Below are 15719 nucleotides of genomic sequence, written 5' to 3' on the forward strand. Positions count from 1 at the left end.
AGAACTCAGTAGACCTCGTTCCTAGAGGGCATCGCGACTAAGACGTTCTCTCAACAAGCTCCCCCAGGAACAACAATGGCCAAATACTTTGTGGGCTCGCCATGTTGAGACGTAAAGGTGCGCTCCATACTGAACGTAACATGTTTAGCTCTGGACTTCATTTAAATTGCTTATGTTCGCTCACATGGTGTACCAGCAACGGAGATCAAGAATACATTAGGCGTCTTTACCAATTAGGTGAATCAGCCGAAAACAAAACAAATAACAATAATAGTTTATGCCTTTCGGAGTATAATTACTTCTTTCTGCGTTTGCTGTTTGCTTTACGGCTCTTCTATGTGTATGTATGCGTCAGAGATCACGTCTGTTCAGCGCGTTGCATTCACAGGCATATCAATTGCCAGGTGCCAACCGCACTCGCATAGTTAGTTTTGTCACACGCCGTCGAGCTTCAAGATACAACATTTAACCTTGGGAAAATTGGTTGGGAGGAAAGGTAGACGGCGTTAAGATGCCTGTGCCCATTGCCACCCCAAACTCTCCATGAGAGAAGAGGGACGGAAGGCGTAAAAAAACAAGAGGGAAAGTGGCGCACCAGGAGGGAAGCTCTCGATTAATATCATTCCCTTGTGTTAATATCATCCCCATGGGTTTTTCGGCTGGTTACGCTACACGACAACGCCACTCGCTGACAATGACACCATTATTTACGAGAAAGAATTGCTTCAAGTTTTCATTTTTTTTTCTTGAAGTATCAATAAATGGAACAATCTAGCTAACGACATTGTAACCCAAGATTCACTGCTATTATTTGAATCTTATTTGTGCTTAAGTAGCGATTGATCTTATTGCATTTATTTTTCCGGCACAGTTGTTCCTTTGTGTTGCGTCGCATTTCAGCTGATGATTGTGTGTGCACATTGTGAGTGACGTCATGCGTCTTCCGTTATGTACTGCTGCATTTTGTATACTTCGTTTTTTTTTTTATTTTTTCTGTATCCACCCTGCCAAGGTCTTGGAAACAAGACCACAGTGTAAATTATTAACTAATTAATTATATATTATTTAATTGACGGGATATAACATTGTTCCGCACATGGGCGGCTTTTCAATTTTCCGTCACTGACGAAGATACATCAACAAATTCAAGGTATATAGAACTTTCTAAAAAATTTCGTGCTACATGGACACGCTGATGAAGATGCCAGTGACAATTACTCGCTTATTGCAATACGATCTCTGACAGTTTCTTTTTCGCTACCAGGCTTAGGCCAGCCAGCGTATAAGCCAGCCAGGACCCTTGAGGAGTCGCGATCACACGGCGTATCAATTATTGCGTCCTCGTATGTGCCTCTCGGCCTCCATTATTTGTTGATCGCATTTCCGGTCAGCGTTTTTTATCTGCGCTTCATCGTGGGCTTCGTCGCAGCACCAAATTTCAGCCCTAGGAGAACGGAGCACAATAACGGCGCCAAAAAATCCGGTGACCTGGAGCCTCAAACAGAACTGTGGCCTAGGCTCCGAATGTTCCCCGTAAAAGACGTACATATATACCTTTATGTGTATATTGTGCGTATTAGACAAGTCATGAATGAATGAGACCAAATGCAAATAAGACAAACCAAAGCCAAACCGCTTTCACTTATCCTAAAGCGGCTAAGATAATCGCTAATAAAATCAGGAAAACGTTAGATGGCAATAAAGCAAAAGATGAAGCAGGTTTTCGGAAAAGGTGTGCTCTACTATTCTTCATATCCATGTCATTAACCAGGTAATAGAATTCTCAGAATATACAACCAGCCCTCATTCATAGTGTTCACTGAATATAAAAAAGCATTTGACGAAGTCGAAACCTTGGCGGTAATGCAGGCATTGCGAAATCAGGCTGTAGACGAGCCGTATACGAAAGTACTGAAAGATATGTACATGGCTGCACAACAACCATAGTTCTGCATAAAGTGACAAATTTTCTATAAACAAAGGTGCTAGGCTAGGAGACACGATCTCCCCAGTACTACTCACTGCTTGCCTAGAGGAAGTAGCCAAAGATTTGGAACGGGAGTAGTTAGGGAAAAGGGTAGATGGAGAATACCTCAGAAACTTGTGATTTGCTGATGACATTACCTTGCTAAGTAACTCAGGGGATAAATTGCAAAGAATGATTGATGAATTAGACAGGAATAGTAAAAAGGTAACTTTGAAAATCAATATGTAGAAGACAAAGGTAATGTTAACAGCTTCGGGAAGGAACAGCAGTTACGTTAGGTAGCGAAGAACGGGAAGTAGTAAGCGATATGTCTACTTAGGACAGGTAGTAACCGCAGATCCGGACCATGAAGGAAAATAACAAGGAGAGTAAGATTGGTATTGAGCGAATTTGGCAAGCACTCGAAGATTATGACTGATGAAACTCTCACCTCACCCTGACCTGGGAGAGAGAAACCACGTATAGATCTAAAGTTTTGGATCTGCTACAATAAAGGCTCTATAGAAAGCACGAAAAGAATAGATGAGAGTGTGCATCATTGCCGTATTCCACGTGTAACAACTATCGGGTCAGTGACCATTTAAAAGATTTTGTTTTTCTAATAATCTACAATCCTCAGGCACATTTCTCTGGGACACATATTGGTCTGATAAGCACTCAGTCATGTACAGTCGTGAGCAAAAGTGATATACAACACTCAGCCGGTGACGGAGCTCGGGAAAACAGCATACTAATGCCATATAGCGATAGAGACAGCGACCGTGACAGGTGCATGTGGATAAAATGCGGCACCGCCACTATTGTCTCGATCCCAGATAGCTGTTGTTAGATGAAATCGCAATGCAATTTTCCTGAGCTCCGTCACCGGTTGAGTGTTGTACACCACTTTTGCTCACGGCATACACTGAATATATGTTTCATACAGGAATTTGCAACAATAACACTTGCGTAGCCGTATTACTCTATGGATTCAGACATCATACCATTAGAAAATACTTCCCTCCCTTCCAAGTACGTATGGATAGGCGCGGTCAATATGCCGTTCACAACAAGTATGAATCGTCTAAAAAATCGTCACATAAATTCTTCCTCCCCGGTGTAGTCCGTTCTTCTTTTAAATTTGTGTAGTACATTGTTCTTATCCCATGCAGCATTGGAAGCATGACTTTTTGCGAGTGTCCCGCAAAACAGCCAGGACCATCCACTTCATAAGTACATACATGCCTATGCACATATAAACTCTACACAAAATAAAATTTATTGGTTACACTCATACATGCAAAAACGCACATTACTCACAAAACAAAGCACTATACAAAACAGTATAGTTTACATATGCATAATAAACTAAAAATAACACGATTCCCCAGAGAGGAGAAAACAATATAAACGAAGAGGTTTCTAATAAAGGACGACAGGCATCTCATGTCTGCTGCCTTGTACAACATAGAAGCGTGTGTGCCAGCGCCCCGCAGAAACATTAACATTTGAAAGGTCTGCATCTAGAGTCGACTTTATCTCGGCAACCTCGCTGTAAAAAGGCAGAGGTCTGTCCGCTTGTGGGCCGACATATTGTTCGGGTGCAAGCACACGACGCGCCGTGCTCATCCATTACAGGATGAGCGAGCGACCAGGGTAAGACTCGTCAGCTAATAGCCTCTCTACCAGCCTTAACGCGAGCGCTCGAGCCACTGTCGGGATGCACGGAAGGCCAAGGCCTCCCCTGCTCCTCGGAAGGTGTAGGATGTGACGGGCGACTAGCGCTGTCCTGCCATCCCAAACAAAAGTCCCTATTAGGGACGCGAGTCTGTTCACCACCCGGCGCGAGATTGTCGCGATACGCGCCACATGAAAGGTGAAAGCGCACGATCGCGTCTTGACGATGCTAACTTTAGCATCGTGCACGAGGTTTAAACTCGCTGCTTCAGAAAGGGCGTGCGTGGCTCGCGAGAGAACTACGTCGCATGTCCGGGGGGAGACTCCGCTTGGCTCAAACAGCACGCCAAGTACACGCACTGCGTCCAAAAACGGTACGGCGGCGGCTAAAGGGCCCCTGAACAGACCGAAGCGGAGAGCGCTACTTTTCTTCGGGTTGAGCTGCGCTCCTGATACAGCTGCGTATTCTTAAAAGATGTTAAAAAAAAACAATGAAGCTGTCATTGTCGCGCACGAAGAGTGAAATGTCGTCCGCGTATGCAGATACAACGACAGTCTCCTGTCCTACCGTTGGAAAACCTCGAATACGCCTGTCCGCGGCGACCCTACGCCGCAGCGGGTCGAGCGAAAGTATGAAGAGTACCGGAGAGAGCGGGCACCCCTGACAAGCACTCCCCGCGTAATCGGAAAGTTGCGGGCAATTCCGCCATTCCGTACTAGTTCACTGCTAAGATCTGTGTAAAGGCCGCGTAGGAGCTGAACGAATTCGTCAGGAAATCCAAATGAGCGGAGCACAGCTAACAAGTAACCATGTTCTGCGCAGTCGAAGGCCTTTGTCTGGTCCAAGGAAACAAAAGCTCCAGTGATCTGTTTGGCACAGGCGTATTCGAAGACGTCTCTCGTCAGTGTCAGCGAAGCGAACACCGATCGTCCAGGTACCGAACAGGATTGGCATGGGCTAACCAAGTCCTGAAGGTAGATTCTCACCCTACGGACTAGCAATGTGGCTACGAGCTTATAGTTGGTGTTAAGGAGGGTAATCGGTCGCCACGATGAGGGACTCGACGGCGTCATGCCCTCCTTCGGTATTAGAACGATACGACCGGCACTGAACGAGGGTGGCTTGGTGCCGCTCTCGAGGAAACAATTTACGAGCTTAAGTAAAGGACCGAGGATGTCAAAGAAAGTAGAATAAAAACCGGTTACAAGTCCGTCAGGACCGGGAGCGGTCGACTGGTTCATGGCGCCTAAGGCACAACGCACCTCCTCCAAAGTGCCGAAGATGCGTCTTCTGGAAGTTGAGGAAGCGGCCCACAGAAGGAACCGACAGTTTCTTGAAAATGCGCCTCCTGGTAGAGGCCTTGTGACAAAAAGAGGGCAGCGAAATGCTAGGTAATCGATTTGCGGGTGTCCGCGGGTTTTGAAGACGTCGTACCGTCCGCAAACGTGACGCTCTCCACGCGCGTTCGCCTGTTACTGCGCTGGCCAACGGCTCGAGCATGTCCAAGGTCCGCGGCATCCTCAAGCGGCACGTTTGCTGGTCCCGCTAAGAGTGATGCGCGAGGACTGTCTTCGAGGATGCGGTGATAACGCGCGCGCAGCGTCTCGAGATATCGCGAACGTAAGCGTTTCGCCGCCCCGTACGATGCGCATACGGCGCAGAACGTCATTCAGCATGGTCGTCATGCCGACACGCCGCGCCTTCCCCGCACTCACAAGAACATCGCGCCAGCGTGTTTTCAGCGCGTCCCAGGTAACAGGTGTTATGTCACTAACTGCTGCCACAGATAAGCACAACTCTCGGCGTATATCAGTGAAACACTGTTCATCGCGTAGTACCGCTGCATCCATGCGCCACATCAGGGGGCTGTTTGCACGGCACAGGGCGCAGAGTAACCGGGAAGTGATGACTTAGTTTAAGGCCTGGTGGGAAAGGCAATACCTCGCACTGTAGCAAGTCAGGTGCCATGGCGGAGGGGATGTAAACTCGATCTATTCGGCTTGCGCTCTGGCCCCAGACTCGTGTTGCCTCGAAATTGTCTCTTTGAAGAGTGCCCCACGCGTCCTCTAAGCGTAATGATCGCACTAGTTTTCCAAGTTCTTTCGCGTGGTAATTGGAGGCGCCCTGACCAGGCTCCCTGATGTCGCGCATTGTGTCTAAAACACAATTGAAATCCCCGAGCAGAAAGTGGGGCACGTCGTCGAGAAAGTATGTCATGATGGATCGAAAGAACTCGTTTGTCAGACTACGCGTGACTGGCGCGTACACGTTGACAAAACGAGTCTTGCGGCCATCCAGAAAAATGTAAACGACAATCACGCGCCCATCTATGCCATATGTACAATGAGCAGGTGGGAGCTTGCAGCTGACTAGGCCGAGCACTTAACGAGACTACATGACGTCGGAAAGTTTGAAGTTGTCAAGTCGTTTTTCACTGGAGCTGGAAAAGTGAAATAAGAGTCAACCTTATAGTGCTCTTTGATGTTGAGTCAGGTAAGCTACACCCAGGCCACGCAGGCAAGTTCATACGGCTTGGTTAAAGCGGGGCTGTGTATGTCGGACGGTAACCTACCCCTATTGCAAAAACCAGCGTCTCCAGTGCGAAACCAGTACGATTTCCGCGCTGGTTTTGCACTGGATCTGCTGGGCACGCTGGAGGTCTGCGATATTCACTGGAGCAGTAACGGGAAGACACTGGTTGCACTGGTGCGATGGAAGAAAAACGCTGGTATTAGCTTTTTGACGCTGGGTGGGTCGCTGGCATCCGCGATGCACTGGGATAAGCGCTGTATGTGCACTGGAGCCGCACTGGTCCCAGTGTCCCAGTATAGGCGGTGCGGCCAGCGGCGTCACCCGGAGTAGCATCCCTCAGGGGCCAACAGGGCAACAGCGTACTCGCAATCGACTATCGGGGCGCATATGAAAAATATGGTTCAAGCAAGCGCTTTTTGCTTCGAAGGCGTTGCGCATTTGTAAGAAAACAAAGGCAGTGTCTTTTTTTCTAGAGTTTCCATGTTTCGATAGGTCGTTTCGATCGTTTCGAGAGAGGCCATGACTGCCGCGCCTCTATCTCATGACACACTGACGATTAACGCACAACTAAAGCTGGAATTGAATAATGTGGGCTACCAAGCATAACAAACTTCACAGCTGATTTTAAGGGCACTCTAACACAATGATTACTACAAAAATGTTAAATGCGGGCTCAATCGCAGGCGATCGTAGCCTGCACCACGGCCCAGTATAAACAGCAGAAAGAAAAACTAAAACGAGGAAGAGAGTAGTTTACCGAGCGATGGGCCCATAAGAGAAAAAACAACAACACACAGCGCTTGTAATGCATAATATTTGGCGTGTTTCTCAAACTTTTGCGCTCCTTCTTACTCTGCGTATGAAGCAGCCGAGCCCTCTGTCATCGCAACGCTTCCCGAAATGTTTACATACAAATAAGGTTTATAGTTACTCGCAATATAGGGTCATCGCTGCGGCACTTGCCGGTATTGAAGCTTGGTCGCACTTTTTTCTTTGAAGGTTTGTACTAAAGCTCCGTGTTCAGCGAAAATTACGCCCACGGTAGCAGAGCACCACCGAAGAGCCGGCGTTGGTAAATTTGCCAGCGATGTCAAACTCCACATGTTAAAATGATTCCAGTGCACAAAATAGCGCGCAAAGGCACCCAGAACATCATTTGCAAGTGCTGAGAGCAGACAGCAAGCTCCAATGATCAAGAAGTTGTAATTGTTAGAGCGGTAGCGATAACCTGTAGACTGCGAAACATAAAGTCCCAACCTTATAAATGCGGGTCATGACATAAAATGCACAAATGTTTCGAAGAAATCCAGTTCTCGGCGTGTATCCAATGCAAACATTGGATCTGTCAGTTTTTCAAAAATGGGACTTGTTCAAACAGGAAACCAAAAACTTAGCAATTGAAGCCTCTGCAAGAATCGCGTTCCTAAAGAGACACCACCTTCGTGAGCTTGGGCGCACTCTAACTGAGCTACATGAGCTAGAGAGGGTTAGCCCGGGTGCCTATGTTGAAGAAATTAATAACGTAAAGGCAGAGCTTCAACAAATTGCGACGGAAAGATACAAGGGGGCCCTAATAAGATCTAGGACTCGAAGGTTTCTTGACGAGCAACCTTCACGTCGGGCCCTCAGTGATGAAAGAGAGAATGCTCTTACGAAGGAAATATTGGAAATTCAGTATGGTGGTTGCACATATAGTGATGCTCCTAGTATTCTTGCTGCTTTCTATGATTATTATCGAAAGCTGTTCGGCAGTTGTAAAGATCCAAATCAGGGTTTCGATTATAATTCCTTACTTGAGAACTTTCCTCGACTAGACGATGAGAAATGTGCTGTAGTAGAGGGACCCATCACTTTGGAAGAAATTAAATCAGCCATTTCAGACCTTCAGAACCAGAAATCTCCTGGCCCAGATGGTATTACTAGCGAATTTTATAAAACATTTTCGCCTTGCCTAATGCCTGTTTTGATGGAAGTATTCCAAGCATCTTATGATGTGGGTTTCCTGCCTCCCACTTTCTATTCAGGCCACACAATATTAATAACCAAAAGGAAAGATACTAATCGGTTGAAAACTGTTGAAGGATATCGTCCAATTTCCCTCTGTAATGTTGATTACAAAATTTTTGCCAAGGTCCTTTGTTCTCGTTTGCACCTGGTTATCATGGACTTGATAGGTTCGCATCAGGTGTGTGGTATCAGAGGGCGCAGTATTCAAACACACATCCATATTGCACGTTCAGTAATCGAGACAGTATCAGATGAGACAGGCCAAGTAGCTCTGATTCAAATTGACCTGGCGAAGGCGTTTGATAAAGTTCGGCACAATTTCTTGTTCGCGGTCTTGGAGAATGCAAACATTGGTGACGTTTTGCTCAAAGGCATAAGGCTGTGCTATATGAACTCGTATACAAGACTAATTGTTAATCAGGAGCTAACGAAACCAATACCACTGGAATCATCTGTTCGTCAAGGATGGCCACTGTCTCCACTGTTGTTTGGCTTATATCTGGAACCCCTCTGTCTCAGTGTAATTAACAGTGCAGCCATCCGTGGTTTCTCTCTGGCTCAATGTGAAGTTAAGATTTTAGCTTACGCGGACGATATCGCCCTCTTTTGTTCTGACGAAAAGAGTGTACTTGAACACTTGGCTGAACAGTTCTGCGATGTATCAGGCGCGGCCCTTAATTTCGATAAATCCAAAGGTTTTTGGTTGGGACACTGGGGCACTAGACCAAGCCAGTTTGGAGGCATATGCTGGGACTGTAGTCCTCTTCAGTACCTAGGGGTTCCGCTGCACCAAGTTCGTAACAGCGCAGCCTACTGGGATTCACAAATCGTGCCTATGCGGCGACAAACGCAGGCTTGGATGGGTAGGGAACTCTCAGTGTTTGCTAGGGCACAGGTCTATAATATATTTTTGTTTGCAAAGCTTGCGTATGTCCTTCAAGTCCTGCATTGTGCGAGGAGCAAAGTACAAGTTATACACAGAATATTTGCAACATTTGTGTGGCGCTCTCAATGGGAGCCCATGCGGCGTGACAACTTGTTTCTTCCCTTAGAGTCTGGTGGAGTTTGCCTTGTTCACTTGTTTGTGCATCAACTTGTCTCCCGTTTTTTCTTTTTCAAATCGGCAAACCATCCGTTTCTTGTAACTGTGCTCATAAGGCGCCTTAGTCCACATTTGCCTTACTTATTCGCACCAACTGGGCAGGCTCGTGAGGGGCATTTATGGATACTCCTTAAGGAGGTTGCTGACACTTTCAATTTTCTCACTGTGCGTTTCTCTGTAGATTACCTGTATAGCCTCTCGAGAAAGCAGATGACCCAGGCTCTCACTGAGTCTGTTCCCTACACCGTTGTATCGGCAGCCTTATCTGGGGTTTTAGGACACCACTGTTCTAAAGCGTGTTAGCCAAATGTGCATTCAGGCAGCTGCAAAAACCTTCATTTTCAAATTACATATAGCGACGTTGCCTGTCAAGACATTTCTTCACAATAAGGAGATGTTTGTGCCCTGGTCGGTAAATTGTCGTCTCTGTAACGTGCCTGAGACAATTGAGCATTGCTTTATTCTGTGCCGTGATGCTATGTGCTTTTGGGACATACTACAAAGAACTCTTAAAAAGGACATTGAAATTACGCCTTATACAATTAGATTTTTGCCTCCTGACAAAAACTCTGTCGTGCCTTACGATCTATTTGTGTTGATGGGACTGTTCAGCCTTTGGGAAAGCCGCATGATCGACAGGCATGCAGAGCCACCAAGATCGTCGAAATCCGTGTTTCGGGAGCAGTGTGCTTTGGTGAGAAGTGTATATGCTGCACGTGAAGAACCTCCAAACTGGATGCCGTATCTAGACGCATGTGTATGTCTCCCAGACTTTTGATGTTCTAATGATTGTGCATTGTCGGGCTGAGGATATGACGGGCTCGTATTAAGCAGCCCGGTAACTTTAGACATGGACATGTTTAAGTAAGTGGAGTTGTTCCTTTTTACGGAAGTTTTTCCATGCAATAAAGAAAAAAAAATTCACGGCGTGGCCAAGTGGTTAGCGTGCTGAGCTACGGGTTAGTATGTGCCTAGGGACTGAGTTCGAAGCGCGTTTGGTGCTGTCATTTTTTTTTCTTTATTTTACTCAGTTTTTAGGTTTTTTTATGGACCTAACTTGTTTCGTTACTTTTTACTTTTTAATTTCTATCCCACGCCTTTTTTTCTCCGGGCGAACAGTGCCGCCAGTGCAAAGCGTCAGTATGCCGCGTTCCAGTGCGCCCAGTTTCCAGCGTCATACTGGGACCATAATCAGGTATGGCGCTGGGGCGCTGGGACCAGTGGCACTGGTTTTTGCAATAGGGACGACCGGTAGCTGGAGGACGTAATTACTTTGTACTGTACCTAATCAATATGCATGATATATTAGAGGCAGGAATTTGGGGATTGATAAATGGTAAATAAGCGAGCAAAGACTACATGCACGCAGCCCTTGATGGCGGAGCTTAAGTGTACTCACAGCTGTTGTTCACAAAGTAGACTAGTCATTGTCATAGGTACATCATTACAAAGTTTAATTAATTTTGAAATTCTTTCAAAATATAGTAGAGTGCAAGCAGTAAACGAACCAAGAAGGCAGGCGCCATGAAGCATCGCCTTGTACTAAGCTTGTACGGAAGCTTACACTAAGTGGACTCTGGCATTTCAAACTCTACCTATGTCTACATTCCTCTCATGACTAACTTGGGCAACGATATGAGATAGACTCTAAACCATGTGGGGCTATCTTGATATGGAATGGTGTGCATTGTTGTATGTTCTGAAGCTGCACATGGAATATGCGTAATCTCCCTCGTGGAGGGATCCGTTTAATTTAAACCACCGACGTTGCACAGAACCAGGGTATATTTGCTTTTTGTTCCCATAAAAATTCTCTACCACTGCAAGAATTTGACCGATGATCTTGGGGTCAGCTAGCAGCCGAACGCCAAAGCTACAGAGCCACCGCTGCGGCTACATGTGCTTCCCCTAGAGAAAAATCCCATATCGCGACAAACGGGATTGAACCGCTCCTGTATTATCCCGTATAAATTTCATTCCGGTGTGACCAGTCCTGTACGAAGCTTACTCGGGTTTATTTCGGACAGGTCATGTCCGGTATGAGTTTGAATCCGGACGGTACGGTCCGGTATAGAGTTAATACAGGGCGGACCATTTCCATTATGCATCTCATACATGACATCCCAGTCCGGTATGGATATGAAATGGCGGACCAGTCCTGTATTGACCTCATACACAAGACAGGCCACGTCAGGTTTAACAGAAACCGGACAAACCCGATATGAATGAAACTGATACGGGACAGAGTATTTTCGCTTCTCAACACAATTCGGGCGGATCGTGAAGCTCAACCAGGATGACCACGTCGGAACATGTCTTTGTGCTAAATAAACATGAAACCATACATATTATACGTTACAACTTTTCTGTATATGTGGAGTACGCGTTTTTTCTCAAATACCTAGAAGATAAGAAGATGGGTGCGCTAGCAAGTACACAAACGCATCGCGTTTTGCTTTTGCGTGTGCAACAGTCGCTACAGCTTGTACGAACTTGCGGTGCATCTTCATATCTGCGACTGAAGATCTGCCACCTTCAACGCGAAAGTGCAAGCAAGAACGTAGTGTTTCGTTAGCGAGGATGAAATACGCTCGAGAATAAATGAAACATATCGCTGACAATCGAAATATGCACAGGTCAGCCGGACATTGGGAGTCGCTTCCTCGAGTGTTTACGTACGCAAAACACTTGGTCAGAAGTAAGTTCATTGATGTAGCGGCTCCGCTGGCAGCAGGTGAAGCTAAAACAAGTAGTATTACAAGAGTTGGTGCACCGCATATATCTATATGTAGCAAAATTGCGCGCGTTCGAAGACGATGACAAAACACATAAGCACTAGTAAATTGTGACATCCCGAGGTTTGTCTGCAAGAAAGCGATACATTGTAAAGATGCGGGACACGGATAACCCTGCGTGATAGCCCGGAAAAAGATTCAGCGTGTTTGAATGGCGATCGTTCAATTACAACCACAAATTCTACAGGCTACAAAAATACACAAACTACGAAAGAGCAGTGTAGACTACATAAGCAGAAATATAACCGCTGCCTCCGTATGCTTCCGTGGTGTAGGGGTTAAAGTGCGTGCTTGCTGACCGAGAAGACCGAAGTCTAAAAAACGCGCAAATATTTTTCTTTTCCATTTTTCTGTCTTTTTATTCTTTTTTTTTCGTTTTCAAATATTATTGTATTATTCTGTAGCTCTGCATGATTTTTGCAGCCTGGCGTCCAGTTTTTCTTGTGAAACAAAGGCCGCGGACTATACAGGAATTTTTGAAATGAGAGCTCCGCGCGGTTTAATTTCGTTAAGCCTGTATCAATTAACCAAAAACCGGACGAACGTGTCATTTCCGGAACTGATACCGGGCAGAGTTTTTCCACTTCTGAACAGAAGCCGGGCCGATCGATGAAACGCAACCAGAATGACCATGCCAGACACGCCAGCGCACTAAATAAGCATGATACCAAACATATAGAACTATTCTCTATACGAAGACACGCATTGTTTCACAAATACCTCGAAAATACGAAGCCGTTGAAGTGTGCACTAGGAAGCATGTACGCGCGTCGCGTTGCTTTTGGGCGTGCAACAGTCACTGCAGCTCGTACGATCTTGCGGTGCGTCTTCATATCTGCGACTGAAGATCTGCCACCTTCAACACGAAAGTGGAAGCACGAACGTATCGTTTCGCTAGCAATGACAAAAAACTGCTCGATATAAAATAAACAAACATCGCTGACCATCGAAAGACGCGCAGATAGCCGCGCACCGGGCGACGCGTTCTCGAATGTTTACGTATTGAGACCGCTCATTGGAAGTGTATTCATTGACGTCGCGGCTCCACTCGTAGCACGTCAAGCTGAAACGCCCTGTATTAAAAGTATTTAGTGCACCGGATATCTCTGTATGTAGGAAAACTTACAAGCGTTCGTAGACGATGAAAAACACATCAGCACTAGAAAATTATATCTTGAGGTTTGCCTGCAATAAAGCGACGCATTATAAAAATACGAGACATTCGTAAACCATCGTGATAGCCTGGAAAAAGATTCAGCGTGTTTAAAGGGCGATCAGTGAATTACGGCCATCAACTCTACAGCGAAAAAAATATACGAAGTACGAAAAAGGAAAATTAGCTACACATACTGAATAACAACCATTGTAACTCTAAACCACTGTATACAGAGTAGTGAAGAAGACGAAGACGCTGTTCAAAGCGGTTGCGTTTCGCGATGTTCTCAACTCAAAGGCTTCAATCGGCCTCTGGACGAGGTACTGCTCAGGCTAATGCCAGCAGCAATGAATACCGGATTGTTTTGCCCCGTCTCCCAGCAGGTAAGCTGGTCGCTGACTCCGTTTTCTTGCATGCGGACCTTGCCCGACGCCCGTACCGGGCACAAGACTTCAGAGACTCCCGTCAGAATGTTGTGGACCTCAAGGAAATTAGTTCAATTGGCCAATTTCAAATGTCTCATGTATGGATGGTCACCTGCAAGTCTGCACAATCGAAAGAGAAATTGGTGGCTTGCGGTGATCTTGTCGTTAAGAGCCGCCGTTGTGTCGTTGTGGACCCAGAACCAAAACGTGGTGAAATTGAACCTTCTGTGGCTTCCCGAACGCTTGGAAGATGCCTTCATACGTGAGGCACTACAGGCGTACGGGAAGGTGACTTCCATTTCGACGGAAAATTTTAAAGTGGCGGACATGGAAGATTTGAGAACGCTGAACCGGGATGATGTTGTGTCTCTCGCTGAAGGAGTCGGCGTTGGCGACGTCCCGCATGCACTGACTATTTGTGGTATACAGAGCCTTGTTTTAATACCAGGGAGGCCACCGCTCTGCCTCCGATGCACCCGTGTTGACCACATCCGTAGGCACTGCCGTACTCCGCATTGTGACGACTGCCGACGGTTCGGTCACACCGTAGAAGAGTGCATCGTTACCTATGCGTACAAGTTGCGGCATTGTGTGCGGCCACCGGAAGACGTCATACAAGAGCATATTATGGACGCCACAGAAGTGCTTGACGCGGCTGGTGTCCTCTCAGTTGCTACTGTGGACACGGCTACCACAGCTAATACAACGGTTGTTCCTCAAGGTGACTCCAAGGAAAGTAAGACGCTGCTTCGATATGAGACGCCGAATCCGGCACATGATAAGGAGCCTGCCACCTGTTCTAATGCTGCCAAAGATACCGCCCCGGTTACTCCAGCCACGGAGGTCAACGCCGAGGAAGAGCTTGCAGGTCAGCCCACTCTACCTGCAGCTGAGGCCGTCCCTCTTGTTGAAGAGCATCTTCATCAGCGCAAGAGAAAATGCGCATCTGACGCGAGTGAAAATGATGATCTGGTAAGCGTGAAGCATCGCCGCCGCCGGCGCACGTCAAAACACAAGGGGAAGTGCCAACGTTCGCGTTCCCGCAGTCGTGGTGGAGGTCCGGAGGCGACGTCGCCGTCTCCGGAGAGACAAATGCAAGCCTAGTTAGTCCTTGTGTGGTCACCATGGCGACCTCTGAGGAGCTAGTGTTTGCAACGCTGAATGTGCGTGTGTGTTGTGTATCTTCTCTTGTGTTTGTGTTTGTTGCGCCGCATTTCTGAATACGATGCAGCACCAACTTGCCCCTCAAGCCGTTATTTTGGAACGTGGGAGGCTTTAGGTCTCATCAGAAGCAGGTGGAACTTCGTCGACTTTTCAGCAGCAGGCGGCTTGATTTTGTCGCCGTCCAGGAAACGAAGATTGAGTGAGCAGGACACAGAGAGGGCACTAGGACCCTTTTTGTCTGATTACAATGTTATTGTGACGCATGCTATTGGTTTTTCGGCGGGTAGCTTCCTATTTCTGCGAAGGGCTCTCCCTTATTCTGGGTTATCTTACTATACTGACTCTGATGGGCGGCTAATGAGTTGTGATTTTTTGCTCCACGGGAAGCCATGAAGACTTATCAACATTGATGCTTTTAATAGTGCAGCTGAGCGTGTTGATACGTTTGAAGCCATGACTAACCTCCTAGATTGTGATAAGAATGTTGTGCTAATGGGAGACTAATTGTGTATGTTGCATGAATTATCGTGCTGGGCCTAGTGTACACAGATACAGAAGTGGCGAAGTGTTGTCGCGTGTTATAGATGATTCAGGACTCATTGATACAGGGGCCTCATGTCATGCAACTCCACTATTCACGCATATCCAGGGGAGGTCCCACGCGCGCCTAGACAAGATTTCTGTTTCTTCCACGCTGATTTCCCGTGATTTGTTGTGTGAAACTGTAGCGGTTTCGTTTTCAGATCATTGTGTGGTGGTTTCTCGGCTCGGGAGAACTTACTGTTCAAAATTTAGGCCGCAATGGGAGCTTTAGAAGCTAAATTCTTCACTTGTAAATGATCAGGCGTTTGCCTTTCGGATACGCTCCCAGCTACAAGTGTGTTTGACAGGTGC

The 15719-nt window shown here is 46.7% G+C and overlaps 1 pseudogene; it reads left to right on the plus strand.

The window, feature by feature from the left end:
* Nucleotides 1-12599: 12599 nt before the first annotated feature.
* LOC146177737 (uncharacterized) lies at nucleotides 12600-14864 on the plus strand (annotated as a pseudogene).
* Nucleotides 14865-15719: the final 855 nt, after the last annotated feature.

Source organism: Amblyomma maculatum, chromosome 10 (assembly GCF_055883805.1).
Source record: "Amblyomma maculatum isolate TAMU_Amacu chromosome 10, ASM5588380v1, whole genome shotgun sequence".
In the NCBI taxonomy this organism is placed as follows: Eukaryota; Metazoa; Arthropoda; class Arachnida; order Ixodida; family Ixodidae; genus Amblyomma; species Amblyomma maculatum.